General features: G+C 26.3%; 1 protein-coding gene across 1 annotated transcript in view; it reads right to left on the bottom strand.

Moving 5' to 3' along the window:
* Positions 1-11,709, bottom strand: part of LOC148238146 (estradiol 17-beta-dehydrogenase 2) — a 47,884-nt gene extending 36,175 nt beyond the window's left edge. Inside the window, exon 1 of the mRNA XM_088205958.1 lies at positions 11,331-11,709. The gene's annotated coding sequence lies outside the window, so the exon portion shown is untranslated. The remainder of the gene's footprint in view (positions 1-11,330) is intronic.
* Positions 11,710-16,139: the final 4,430 nt, after the last annotated feature.

Here is a 16,139-nt window from a genome sequence, read left to right as displayed (position 1 = left end):
ACCAACTAGTAAAACCAAATTGATCGATCGTAATTATATTTATAAAAATCACTAATACAGATTTTACAGCTATAATAGAAATCTAAAAATGCCATGAGGTATTTGAAGCTATGAGTATGAAGCTATAAGTATAACAAAGTTCATAAGGTATTTGAAGCTATGAGTATGGTACATAAGCACGGTTTATAACTAATCACCACTTAGTGAATTTTATCTTGAAAAACAGAGTTCGAATTCCATATAGATTCTGTAATTTTTATATGAATCATAGCTGGGAGATCGAAATTCATTATTATTACATAGATATAATTTAGATTCATTATAACAGATTAAGATTTCCTATATTTTCCTTAACTTACTGAAGAAAGTTCTGGTGAAAAATTAAAATAAAATCGATCTAGGTCGTTCATTGTTTTTCATTTCTCGAGAAATGACAATTTTTTGAGAGCTTTCGAGAAATTTGTATAAAAAAATAATATTTGTAAAATATGATTATAATTGTACAGTTTATTGTAGATTTTTTTAAGAGAAAAACTACAACGAGATGATGATTTGTTATAATGGACGAGAATAATAGAAGGACCAGAATATATTGATCTACTTTGATTGTTTATACAGCGACTAGTTAATAAGAATTTTGGGCTCCCATTTTACATCCTAATCGTAGAGAAAATTGCTATTTTAAATTTTTCATATTTGGAACAAGATAAAGATTAAAAAAATCTTTATTTAAAAAAAACAGATTTAAGTTCGTCGACAGGCTAATTTTATGAGGTAACTCTATGGAAAGCCCCCATACATTTTTTTAATCTGTTGATTCCCACGCGGCGCGGTTATTGATGTATTACCTATATAACTAATTCACAGATAAGGCCAATTAGAGTAAATAAAAAAATCGTAAACATTTTTTTCCATTTACATACTTTCGACCTCTATTTGAAACTTCAAGATAGCACGCATATTTTCAAACATTTGGCCCACCATTTTTTATGCAGCGATTGTAAAACATTTAAAAATATTTGTACAAATTTTATTTTTAACAAAAAAGGCTTAATAAAAAATCTTGAGAGATTATAAAATTTCATGAGAAATGAAAATTTTTGGTTTAACATTTTTTTTGAGAAATTTTCGAGAAATAATTCTTGAGAAGAAGCACTATAATAAGACTTGGTGTCTCATTACTAACATATAAATTGTTGATTGTGTTTACTTCATTGTAACGCATTGGGATAATGCCTGGCAAGTTACAGAGGAAAATTTACAAAAAATAAATAAATTATACTATTGCATGATTAACGAACTTTTAATAAAAACGAAAACCTCATTTTTATCTAAGCGTTTCTTGTATGACAGATACATGACAAGTAGATGATTCCTGATTTTAAAGAAGTGACATTTAATTTGCAGTTTTAATAGAAAAGCTCAAATAAATTCCGACTTAACAATAATAAAATCGATGTAATATATTACAGTACTTTATCTAATATTTTATAGTCCTATAATTTTTTAGAACGTTAAACTAATCAATAAACAGTTAACATTGATACTGTATAATATTAGTTAGTAAGATATTGTTATTTTAGTTAAAAAACACGAATTCCTAATCAATATTATAAAACAGAAAATCTGTATGTTTGTCACTAAAACTCCTCTCATAAAATAAACAGTAGCGACGTGGCATTTTCACATGTCTTTTTGGCTCATATTTTCAAGTCAATCGAGAAATTTTCAAATGTAACTCTTTTTTATTAAATAAGATTACATGCTACATGAAAATGGTAATATATTACAGTACTTTATCTAATACTTTATGGTCCTATAATTTTTTAGAGCATTAAACTAATCAATAAGCAGTTAACATCGATACTGTATAATGGTAGTTAATAAGATAATGTTATTTCAGTTAAATAACACGAATTCTTACAATAATATGAGCGGGAAATGCTTGAATATCATGTATGACAAAGTGTTATTATGGACGTAAACAACAACATAAAATTAGGCTTTCAGACAAAGACAATTAAACGATGATCGTATTTCTACTGAAAATTATACCTCAAAGCGAGTAATAATATCAACAATGAAATTCACAGAATACGTGTTATGATATTATAATTGGTGTTTCATTATTTATTCTTACAATGCAAGTGTTATACAACTTTTTAATTAGTATTCTAGATAATGAATTTCCTATTTTTATCCGCTTTAATTTAAGCGCAACTTCATAGGGCTAAAAAAATCTAAAAAAATAATTGTACCTTAGATATATATTATATATTACATATAATATTATTATACTGTTGCTAACGAGCTTGAAATTTAACTAACATAGATTGAACATTGGAGTGTAATATAATATAATATTTTGGAGAATGTTTCATATACTGCACTTTTTTGTCAGGAAAAGTCACAATTAGATTTTAATTCAATTTTGCTTTTGAAACCCTAATGAATAATTTATCTTCTGATTTAAAAGTCACAGTTAAATTTACAAGTGAAAAAAGTTTTAGATTTTGAAACAAACTTTCTATGAGAGTGATATTTCGAAATTGATGTTACTTATTATTATTTCTAAATTGTAGCAATATAACATTTAGAACTTTATATTTTAAATTAAATCATTGCCATAATTGATAGCATGACATACATTACGGAAGTATATAAAACTATCGTATGTATTATAATTAAAAAACAGATTAATGAATACATTCACTTAGTTTTTAATAGAAACATAAGTGAATCATTAAAAATAGTGCAATTACATTGCATTCACTTTCCGCTTCCGATGAGCGTGCGTTATTTACTCGAATTTTAATTACATTTTATATAACGAATTTTCACATGTCGTACATCGATAGCACTAATCTTCAAATTTTGTTTAAATATAACCGATCGTTAACCAATTACCCAACAATTGTGCGTTTTTGTACTCGCGCGTTTATCCTATTGCGAAACCGATCGCGAACGATTCGTTTTTGATCACGTATAAAATTGGTAGTAAATTGCCGTATTTTTTTATACACACTCGACTGCTGTTTGTGTAAGAGTTTTTTCACGGTGGTTAATAATGTATAAATTGAAGGTTTTGTCATGTCCCTATAGGAAACGCACTGGCTCGCATCGGTGAGCAATCGGACGGACCGCTTCGGATATATATTTGCTAAAATTGACGATAAAATCGGCTTTTCGTGTTATAGCAATGTTACTCGACTTGTTCACTGAGTGGATATAATATATTGAGGATTAAAGGTGCGGTGTGGTGATAAAAAATGACGGTGAACTTGAAATTTGGTTAGGTATGTGAAGGTGAGCTGAGAATTTAAATAATACGCTTTATGAAGAGAAAAAATTAACATTAATGTAATATATATAGTTTTTATTTTATTTAGCAATTATAATATACATATGAGATGAAAATTCTTATTATTTTATCTGAATAATGCCTCATGAAAAGTTTAATAGGGACAAGCAACAATATAAATAATATAAAATATTAAAATCAAAGCAAAAAGTTTAGTTCAATACCTATACATTTTTTGTATTATCAATTATATTGCATCTATTATCTATCTAAGATAGTTTTTTTTAGAATTTTTAGCCCTATGAAGTTGCGCTTAAATTAAAGCAGATAAAAATAGGAAATTCATTATCTAGCATACATACTGCATTATGAGAATAAAAATGAAACACCAAGAATAAGATCATAACACGTATTCTGTGAATTTCATTGTTGATATTATTACTCGCTTTGAGGTATAATTTTAAGTAGAAATACGATCATCGTTTAATTGTCTTTGTCTGAAAGCTTAATTTTATGTTGTTGTTTACGTCCATAATAACCCTTTGTCATACATGATATTCAAGCATTTCCAGCTCATATTAATGTAAGAATTCGTGTTATTTAACTGAAATAACATTATCTTATTAACTACCATTATACAGTATCGATGTTAACTGTTTATTGATTAGTTTAATGCTCTAAAAAATTATAGGACCATAAAGTATTAAATGAAGTACTGTAATATATTACCATTTTCATTTAGCGTTAATAATTTTTTCATACTCATTCATAATCATCCCATTATAATAACCATATTTTTAAAACATACATAAATACAATTGATTGAGTATTGCTTGCGAAATATTATTGTAGAACGATATTTTAAATTTTCTGTGAATATTCACAAACATAGAGATCATTTTATTATGTAAATATCCCTTTAAATTAAATAAAAATAAATTTACATAAAACGCAGAAAACTAATATTAATAATATTTCATATTATTTTCCCAAGCATTATTTATTCATTAATTTTATTTTATTTATCCTGTTATTACATATTTACTTCATTGAACGTATTGCAGTAGCACGTAATAGGATGGTCAGCACGTCACTGTGCAGTAGCATGTAATCTTTTTTAATAAACATCAATTGACTTGAAAATATGAGCCAGAAAGACATGTGAAAACGTCACGTCGCTACAGTTTTTGTGACAAACATACAGATTTTCTGTTTTATAGTATTTATTAGGGCGTTTCTATTAAAAATCTAAAACGAGCCGTGATAAGAACAGGTAGTGTTATGTTTTTATTTTTTCTTAATTGCAGTTAGACTTGTTTTATTTCTTTTTTAAAACACAAAGCGGCGCAAGCCACCAGAAAAGCAATTTAAAATTTAACGGGAGTGCTGATAGTCAGATAACCATATAGTGATTTTAACCTTCCTATCCGCCACTGTGGCCCTAAAACCGATATTTAATTGAAAGAGCCCACTTACTACTAAAAATAAACTCTAACATATGCTAACACATGTCTGCCAGTAATACTATTTTTTAAAAATTGTATAGCTATAAAAATATTATATTATACTCATTTTAAAAATAATACCAAATACCACAAAATACTATAGAAATATTTCGTGTAATCACAATAACCCATTAGTCTTGTGTATCGAAGACAAAACAACCTTAAATTTAAATTTAGCTCAAAATTAAAAAACACGTTTTGTTTTACAGGTTGAAGATCAATCAATGGTTTTTACTTTTCTTTCACCTTTAGCGGTATCGCCGTACATGTACGGCGATTGATCTTTCACTGTTTTGAGGTACCACAGATAGTTTAATATTTACATATAAGAAATAAAAAAAATATTTTAAATTTGATTTATAGAAAATAATATTAGTAAATTAAAAAGTACGAAAAAAATGAGTCTAATAAAAAAAAATGTATTTATTTTATAATAAATATTGAGAGCCTCTGAATTGATATAAAAAATCCACAAAAGCCGAATATACTATTAAAAATATGTAAAATAAATTAACGAAATTTAATAATAGAAAAGCGTTAAAAAATTTTTTTTAAAACATACTAATATAAAAAAGTAGTAAAATAAACATTGAAAATCATTGATTTTTTTATAATTAAATATAAAATACAATTCAATATAAAATAATAATAAATAAATACCAACAGAAATAATTATGAAAAAAATACGTAAAATTAACTCACTTCCAGGTGTATACTAACAAATTAAGAAATGTATATAATTTAACTCATTACTCAAAGATTTTTTATTTTTATGTTCCTTATTTTTTTATTAAATTCTAAGTATGAAAATGTATATAAACCAGTAGCATGTATAGTATGTTAAATTAATTATATTAGTGAAGTAAGCGTTTTATAAAAAATATCATTTAAAATGAGGTCCGTGAAAGACCCCCATTTACTATTAATGAAAAAATAATTAAAAAACACTGTTGAAACTGATATATAATACAAAAAACTGTGCAGATATCAGCAAACTTAGATGATTTAAATGTGTCAATTTTACGACGTAGGAAAGGTGTAAAAATAGACAAATGGGTACCGCAGGAACTGTATTGTTTTTTTTTAAACAGGCGAGGCAATTACAACGGAATCATATTTTAAGGAAATAAAATCATGCATTGAAAATTAATCATGACACATCCGGTGTTGGTACACAGATTTGGAGTAATATTGCTTCATGATATTGCAAGACCATTAATTACTTTTATAAATTAAATAAATTGAGATTAAGACATTTTGCTCTATTCCTTATATTATATGTATTTCGCTTACTTTTCTTTTAACATATTAATACCTCTTTTAAACATTTAGATTTATTTCTTTGGAATACGAAACTCAATAAAAGGTAAGAATGTTTATAATCAATTGATTCATTTAATTTTAAATTATCGGTAAAAAACAATTTCTGTAAATGAAGCATATTAAGATTAAAAAAATAGCTTCCTTTCTTACTAAAAATCATATGAAACAACTTAATACAACAATAAAATAGCGGTTAATAAATATTTAGAATAAGATTGACTGTTTATGTATTACATATATGAATAAATTTCCGTAAGATGCTAATTGTATCATAAAAGAGAGAAGACGGACAGTCAAATCTTAATATAAAATACATTATACAGAAACGCGTAAAATATTTTTACACCTTTTAATCAAATTTAATATTTGTAACACAGATATTAAAAACCGTTATACTAAAATTAACCGACATATCTAAATATGTATGTCTTTTTTATTTTTTTTAGTATATGACATTCAAAAATACACAACGGAATACATGTTTTAAATATCATATTTTTTTTACAAAAAATCAACTTTTACACATTATATACCAAAGGTGAAAAGATGAAGCAATACCACACAACATGCATTATTAAAATAACACATATTAAAAAGATGACTTCACCGCTGAAATTATCGTGTCGCCAGACTTGTAAATCTACACCCGGTTTATATTGACACGTTCTTTCTCATGGCTTTATTGTTTTATCAATTTGCGTATCAGATCAAGTTTTACATGGTTACAGTTTTGTGTCATTATATCGGTACACATGTCGTATAAACAGAACGTGATCGTTATTAAATTTTCTGTATCTATAAAAGACCGTAAAAATCAGAGTGCTTCGGGCGACTATCCGAAACGGAAAAGTAAAAGATCTAGTTCTACTTTTGACGATCTAAAAAATAAAAACTAAACGATTTTCCTAACCTAAAATCGAAACGTAACCTCCGACGGTCACGCCTTTCTATTTTTACGTGATAATAACATGTGCGTTTATTTTTTTACGTTCGAAATTGATCGCCGTTCCAAATTACTCGATTTCGTAACATCAGATTTTTTCATTGGCATACCTAATCGAATCTGGAGCGTTGGATAATTGCAATCTAAGCTCAAATTCTACCTGATTTTCTAGCTAATGAAATTGTCATAACGGTACAAGTATTTTTCTCCTAAGAAGATTGGAATGTGTAGTAAATTGTTTTTCTCAAACGTTACGCAATAGAATTTTCGTTAAGAAGATCTATTGTGTATTTTTTTTATGGAATGATGAATTATGCAATAAATGCAAATATGTACATGGGCGTGTAGCGTCTTGAGCGATAGACAATCATCAGATATGCGAAAATTCTCACAAATGGCGGTCAAGAAGATTTATATAGTCGACCTCTAAAAAAACAGAATTTATTACAGGTAATTCGATGATCATCAATATAAACAATGGTATTCATAAAATAAACAAATAAACAGATTATTCAATTTTATTATAATTTAATCAAAATGCGTTTTTATTATTATTTTATATTCATTTTTACTGATGATCTAACCGGAAATTAAAAATTTAATACTTAACAATTTACTCAAAATAAAAATAAAATTGTAGTTTAATATTTGGCTTTTATTTATTGGGTGGTTAATTTTATTTGCTTTGCAACAGTAATTCAAGTAGTTTTAATTATTGTTTTTTTTAATTAAATATTTTAATAATAGTTATATTTTATTGATATTTTAATGGAACGATAATATGTGTTTTTCGATATTGTACTACAATTAAATATTTATACTAAAATAACAAAATTATTTGAGAGACATGAATTTAAGTATAAATTAGTTTTGATATTGTCGCTATAACAAATTAATTCTCGGTACTTTACTGAGATTTTATCAAAAAAATATTGACCGTTTATAACACAGTTACTACTTATTCTTATAAAAATGTCCATTTAATTTAACGCCTATTTCTATGGTAAAGTAAGCTAATGCTACTTACCTAAAAAATATTAAATTAGTTCTCAATCCAATGAAAATTAATGTTATAATAATTGTAAAGCACAAAATACTAAATTTTTTAAGACTAAATTATCTGATCGAAAATTTTTTCTCAGATTCAATTGATTTTATAATCTTTGCGTTTTTTCTTAATATCAAAACTCAGAACTTTACTGCTATTGTCCGTTTATGACACAGTTATCAATTACTCTTATAAAAATGTTCATTAAATTTATTGCCTATTTTTTTATTAAAGATAAAGCTAATGTTACTTATCTGGAAAATATTAAAGAAGTTCTCAATCCAATGAAAATAATTGTGAAGCACAAAATAATTAATGTATAATAATTTAATCTAATTTACTTTTAAATCCAAGATTTAAATCAAGGTGTTTTGTAAGTCTTTGCGTTTTTTTTTAATACCAATACTAGAAATTTGACTGAGCTTTTATCAAAATATTATTGACTGTTTATGAACCTGTTACCACTTATTATAAAAATGTCTATTAAATTTATTGCCTATTTTTTATGGAAAATAAAGATAATTTTATTAATCTGAGAAATATTTAAAAAGTTCTTAATCAATAAAAATAACTGTGAAGCAAAAAAAATATCATACAAAAAATTAAATACTTAATTAAATATTTTTTCTTAGATTTAACCGATTTATATGGGATTTAAATTCTTAAGTTTTTACATTTTTATGTATATTAACTATAATTTTTTTTTTATGTTTTTTTTTTAAAAACAGTAGTCGTATCAGTGATGCTCTATAACAGAGGGATATTTTTGTTTTGATATTTTCAACCCTAAATCAACAATGGCAGTAGAGAGAAAATAATATATGTTTAGTTATATTGATGCTATTAAAAAGTGTCAAATGCGTGTCAAAAAATTTCGTTTCGGGAATTTTAATATTGAAAATCTACGTATGAACTGTAGGGGTTATTAGTGAGGATATTAGGACTGCCAGCGAAGCAGATCTAAGATTAACGTGTCGCCTCAATCAGTTCAGACATTTAAAAAAAATAGGAAATGTGTCAACTTGCGGAATATGGGTAGTATTTTTTTACTGGAGATGAGAAGTGGCCGTTAATCAACCCCAATTTCACCCTCAATAACAGGATTATATCATAAAAAGATAATGTAATGCATTTGGTGAGATATGAAGGGCAGATTTAATTTTTTAAATGGTTAGAAAATTACAACAGACACATAGTGTGATTCGCTTAAACATGGCTCTGACCATAAAAACACCTGTTCTTATAAATCAAAGAAGGGTAATTTTACACCAAGACGGTCGAAAAAGACGATAGAAAAAATCAGTGGATTTTCTTTGAAACTCCCTCTTTATCCACCGTATTTTCCAGACATTTCACCAAATCATAATTTTAGATCTTTGCAACAGTTTCTATGTGGAAAAGATCTTACAAAAATGGATATAAAAATGACATTAAAAAATTTAATGCTTCCTTAAATGTAATATTTTTCAGATTAAGTAAGAAAAAGTGATGAATATATGAAACAACTTATCACGATTTATTAATGTAAGAGTCTCAATTCCAGAATCATATAACTTTGTAATTGGTTTTTAAATACTACCAGATGCTTCGATGCATTTTATATGATTAAAAATTATGACAAAAATTTGCTTGGAATATTATTAAGTTACATTAATATAAATTCATACATATAATGCAAATTATCATGTTAAAAATCAATACAATTTTCATATATACTTCATATCAAAATCATTTCAGAAGCAAGTATGTGCCAATGATGGATATATAAAAATTAAGCAAATAAAAACGACAAGCAAATTATGTGTATAAATACATTTTTAATACAAGTAGATACTACATATGTAGTAATTAATGGTATATTGATTTATAATAAAATATTTGCTTATTTTATAAAATATGTTTAACTTAACATTATCGATTGGGCGCATTTATATGAAACTATGAATTACTAATAAAATATTTCAATTAAGATATACTATTCAATGGCTTGTATACAAAAAGACATTCTCTAATTTCTTAATATAATTATTTAGCAATTATACTACAAATCATTGCAAATTTATATAATAAATTTTCTGAATAAAATTCATACTTTTTTATGTCATAGCAATAAATTTGTGCTGAAGGTAACGGAAACTACTACATCTTTCTATTATTCTATAATATATAAGAAAGCTTCTATATGCATCTAGAAAAGGATTATAAATAATATTATATTTAAAAAGCAGTATAAAATAAATATCTATGCATTTTTCTACTACCCAAATTTAAGTACACTTGTTTGATATTTAACTACTGTTGGAATAGCACTTATGCAGGTACAATCATAAGTCAAATGTAGTCAAGAATGATTTAAATTATATGGCACAGAAATAGTAGTAGATCTAATTATATATCAATATATATTACGTAATATCAGTACATTTTTAAACTTAGATAAGACATAAAAAATATCAATCATGGCTCTGTAAATATAGGATTTTTTTTATTTGCAAGACTAACCGATACTTTTTTATGTTAAGAAATCAAATTAAATGATTTTAAAAATAACTATAAAGTCACTAGATAATAATAATTAGAGTAAGACTGTTAACGTTATGAATATTTTGGTTTAGTCATATATTATATGTATAGTTATATTTTAACAAATATTATTTTATAGTAACTTGTGATGTAAATTTTATAAATCCATATCACATAATTGATATATACTATATGATTAAAACATCGTTGCTCATCTTCCGGTTGCGGTTAACCCTTTGAGTAGTGAGTTCATTTGTATACATTTTTTAAATTTTTAGTATACACTTTTCTATTATTAAATTTTGTTAATTTGTTTTAAATATTTTGTATATCAATATTTTTGAATAAAATATTTTTTGTTATATTCATTTATTTCCTACTCTTTCATTTGTTGATATTTTTCCTATACAAATATTGTATGAATATAATATTTCTCACATTTATATATGTAAATATATAAATATTCGTGGTACCTTAAAACAGTGAAAGATCGACCAAAGGGTTAATAGCTAGTATGATTATTTAATATAAATCTAAATAAAAATACTACCATACAACATTCATTCTTAACGACATTACCATCAACGAAACCAGTAATACAAATACATTTCAATGAAGTAATCAAATATTAATCGGCAATAAACATTGTTAGTTTATATTATTATTATAGAAAAATGATGAACTCACCAAAACAGACACGAATGTGTTGCAATATGCAACGATCCAGAAGAAAATAACAACAAAAACGCTGATACAAATCACTTGCAAATATTTATGAACAACTCATCACTTTTTGATTAAATTTTCACTCAACGGAAATGACTAGAAATATTTTTTTCAATAACAAATTATTGAATTCACCAAAACACAAATTGTAAGTTTTTTTTTGGTATTGTATCAATACTCGATTATGAAACACTTTTTGTTATTGTAATTAGAGAAGTATGTATTCACTTAAAACATTTTTTTTATTTTGTTAAAACCAGTTATTTGGTGAAATTTGGTTGCGTTGTTCACATTCTCGAGTGCGACACGACCGACGAGCGCCGAAGCAACTTTCAAACTGACCGGCTAACGAATAACGAATCGGCTCGCCGTTTAACGAAATGCAACGACTGGGAACGACACGGAGCTAAGCTTTGAATTAATGTACCGAAACGCGTTATTAATAGTTTTGTGTAAAATAAACATTGATTTAATTAGAAATATTTGAGTATTAACAAACATTAACTTGATTGAATTATTAATTGAACAGAACACACGAAACCGTTAATCGTTATTATTTATTGTATTCAACTGTTTTATTGTTATTGAAATATTATAAAAACAGTTTTTACAAAAAATAAGCAGTAACAATACTTATTAATACAACTTGTATATATAGAAAGTGTTTAAGATTATTATTTATTGCATATGACGAGAATCTGAATGTTTTGTATATCATTGAAAAATCATACAAAAATATTTTAGAGAGTTTTTAGCACGACAAATGATGTTTTGTTTGTTTAAGAATTTGTTAAAGATGCATAAAAGGTAAATAATTTCTATATATTTATTTACAATATAACCTAACCTCATTTTTTTGCAATATTATTTAGTAATGCACATTTAGGTTCGAAGAAAGTTAGATTTATTTATTACAAAAAATCTAAAATTGTAAAATACATACAAATACGGTAATAGAATCTACAATATAATTAAATAAGATCAACTTGAAAATGACATATTTACAGTCAATAATGAACCCAATTTTTAAATGTTATAGTGAAATTGGGTGCTTAGTTTATTAAATAAATAATACATTATATCAAAAAATTGTAATTTTTTATACAAAATTTTACTATGCCACTATGAGACAATGATTTCAGGCCTAATGATAAAAATATCATTTATATATTTTTTAACATCGTAATATAATTTCTTGAATAAATAATAATGGGTACGAGTTAACCCTTTCCATGCTACAAAATTAATATAAAAATTGACCACTGTTTATGCGAAATATTTTAATTAGGCATTAAAAATATTTACTCATAATATTTACCTAATAATAAGTCGTGTTTTTTTGCTGCTCAGTGTTGCCATATAGTGAATTTCTAGTCCAGGTCAAAAGCAATAAAATCGTGCCATCGCACTTAAAACGCTCGATAATCAAGCGTTTATATTAAAACTTTTTATAACAATATTACGAGTAATATCCAAATAAAGTACATCTAAACCAAATTTTGCCAAATATGAGAGCGAAAAAAACAATTATCCCTTCTCAGAAGCTAAAAATCCACGTCAAAAGCAATAATTGTTTTTGCGCTCTCCTATTGACCAAAATTCGATTTGAATATACTTTGATCAGCCCTCTTATATTAAAAGTCCATAGTAATATCGGTAAGGATAGCTATCATATTTTTAAAACTCAGTGCACATATTTTTAAGATACAGTCCAACCAGCTGCGCAAATAATTTCAAATTTATGAAAAGTAAATAGCAACGCGTTTTGCCAGAAGGCCTAATAACTTACAATTACAACAATAGTGCTAACATATACTCCCTTTTAGCACATTAACGCTCGTTAACCATTCGTTAAAAACCATAAAAACAACCGTTTTGGGCGTAAAGAATGCCATAAGCAATGCGTCTTATCAGCGTAAAAACCGCTATTGTAATATTTTGCATTAACGAGCTCAAAATATGATTATATTACAGTGTTATTCAAGGCATGTACATATTTCATTTATCGCATAAGTAAGCGATGCAATTGGACAACCAATTTCTATATCTCTGATTCGCCAGAAACGACTCAAATCAAGAGTATGAGAAATTTGATATTTTGTCATATCAGCCAATTGAGATGAGAGGGTCAAAAACACACTTTCTTATTCTCATCCATCGAAAACAGACGATTACATAAAAACAAATAATAATAACAAACACAAGATACCTCAGAGGATTATCTAGAGGACGTTACTTATCCACCAGCTTCTCCACCAATGCTCAGTCTATAAAATATTTACATTTCGATACTATTTCGCTTTGGTAAATTGTAGTACAACTTAACAATATTCTGTGAGCAGATTTTTCTGGCGTCTATTTTACCTGCTAAGTCGCACCCCTACAGCTTCAAAACCCAATACATTTATTAAATCAGTTAGTTTCATTCGTAAATTTGCCATATTTTTTGTCAACAGCTTAATTTTATTATCTATTACAGACATATACATGTTAGGTTTCATTTGATTAGCATGTCATCTTGTTGAAAATATTAATACTTTTGGATTTTACGATCGAAGAAGTGTGCCTTTTTAGCCAAAATATACACAGCTTATTTTTATTATATACAATTCACCAAAAACATATTCAGACAACTCTAACGAATCACAGATGCGGATGTTGGTGGGTCAGTTGCATTGTTTGATTATGCAAACAACGAAATATGTTCATACCCTGAAGGGAAATTTTGAAATTGGTAATGCAAGGGGTAGATGACAATAGTGGTTTTTACGCAGGCAATACACATTGTCTAACGCACAAAAAGGTAGTTTTTATGATGTTTACTAGTGTTTATTGTTCTTATAAGTAAGTGGTCTGTGAAATATCTAATTATTACGCAATTGTGGTATTTATACTTTTCCAATCCTATTAGGTTTTTTGTCAAAACGAGTTGTTATTTTCTTTTTATAAATTTGAATTGCTCGTTTAAATGCTCTCAAGTAATCGGTACAGCTTATTAGAACTCCACAGTACACTTTAAATATTACGTGTCTCTTTAATATTATAAAAAAGCCAATTAAAATACAACTCATTGAAATTATTCAATACAAAAATATTTTAAATCTCTGTAAGAAATTTCTCGTTCTCGAGATTTCCCCATCATCATTCTTTTGACAATCATTAATGTCATTTATTGAAAGATAAAATCTCTTGAAATGAAACTCAAATATACATATATATAAGGATCTCGTGAAGGCTTTTGAGAATTTAAACTACCTTTTTCATTGATTTTATGACGCGCCTTAATGTTTAAATAACAATAAAAAACGTATTTTTAATATTTATTATAAATATGAAAATATTTTATTATTTGCGTAGTTTCGTGTGTTATTTCACCGTCAGATTTTTTTAGATATACATATTTTACGTTTTTTTTAAGATCATTGATCTCTCCGTTTTCTTATCGAATATCGTCTTTTGTGCTATCAAATGCGTAGGTGGTTTTCTTTTGCATATGTTAAAACTATTGATTTCGGTATTTGTTTCTGAACAGCTGATTTTTAAGACGTCAATGATTATAAGATGAACACTCGAATAAAATATTCGTCTTATAATTGATTGATAATTTTGTTAATTAATAAAACGATGACTTGAAATTTATTCATATAAGGCATCAAAAATACTTAGATTTGTGATGTGAAATGTAAAAAACATTAACAATTTGGTCATTAAGTAAAAAAAATTAACATTACTTCTTAGTACAATATAATATGGAATTTTAGTGCCATGATATATTCCTCACTAAGAAATAAAACAAATAGAAATAGATAGAAATATTTATTTAAGTGTTGTTTACATTTTACTTGTCCTCATTAAAAATTAACCAAACTGATTGTCCAGATCTATTAAAAGTTATTTTATTGCAAAAAAAATATATGCTAGTTGAGTTTTTAATTCTGAATTATCTGCTGTAATGCAATGACGATTTAATATCTGCTTGGGGCATGGCTCAAAACAGTCGATATTCTTAGCGTTTGGCGGAGCAAGAAAAAAGTTTTTGAGAAACCATAGAACAAAATCCTCTCGGAAAAGTATGACGCACTAATAAATTCTTTCGAAAAGCCATACTTTCCATCTTTACGAGAAAACAATTATTATTTGTTTCCGAGAAACAGTGTTATCTTGTTTGGCGTGGCGAACGGTCGCCACATATGTAGTTACATAAAATAGTGATGGTGTTTTTTATTTTTTTATGTTAATCACAGTTTTTTATTTGACATATTCAATGCGTATTTCTGTAGTCGTTAAAAAATATACCGACACAGTATTTATCATATTATTGTGATAATTATTGGTACAGGAATAAAAAAATTAGATATTCTGGGATTGATAATAAGCATAAATAAAAATCAAGAAAGTATTTTTTCGTATAGATTTAAATAATTACAATATAATAATCTTAGAATGATATAATAATTCACATTAAAGTTAAAATGAATAATTGAATATATTCTTTTTTAATTACTTATTTTTTAGTACATACTTTGTTTTATTGTAACGCAAATACCTGTTAAAAACGTAATAAATAAAATGGGAATTGATCTTTACGACTTACCAAACAAATAGATTAGGTAAATGAATTCCCTTTAAAAATACAAAATAATGCTATTTAATTCACAACCGTTACATGTTTTTATAGTATAGGTAACAATAATAAAAAATCTGTTTCCACTCCAAAATCGTTGCATTGCCTTAAACGTAATAAATAGGCAGAGAAAAATTACACCTCCT

This window comes from Plectrocnemia conspersa, unplaced genomic scaffold, assembly GCF_051122295.1.
Source record: "Plectrocnemia conspersa isolate PC_06_02 unplaced genomic scaffold, ASM5112229v1 ptg000002l, whole genome shotgun sequence".
Classification (NCBI taxonomy): Eukaryota; Metazoa; Arthropoda; class Insecta; order Trichoptera; family Polycentropodidae; genus Plectrocnemia; species Plectrocnemia conspersa.
The sequence above is the reverse complement of the archived record's forward strand: the minus strand, read 5'-3'. Positions and strand labels throughout refer to the sequence as shown.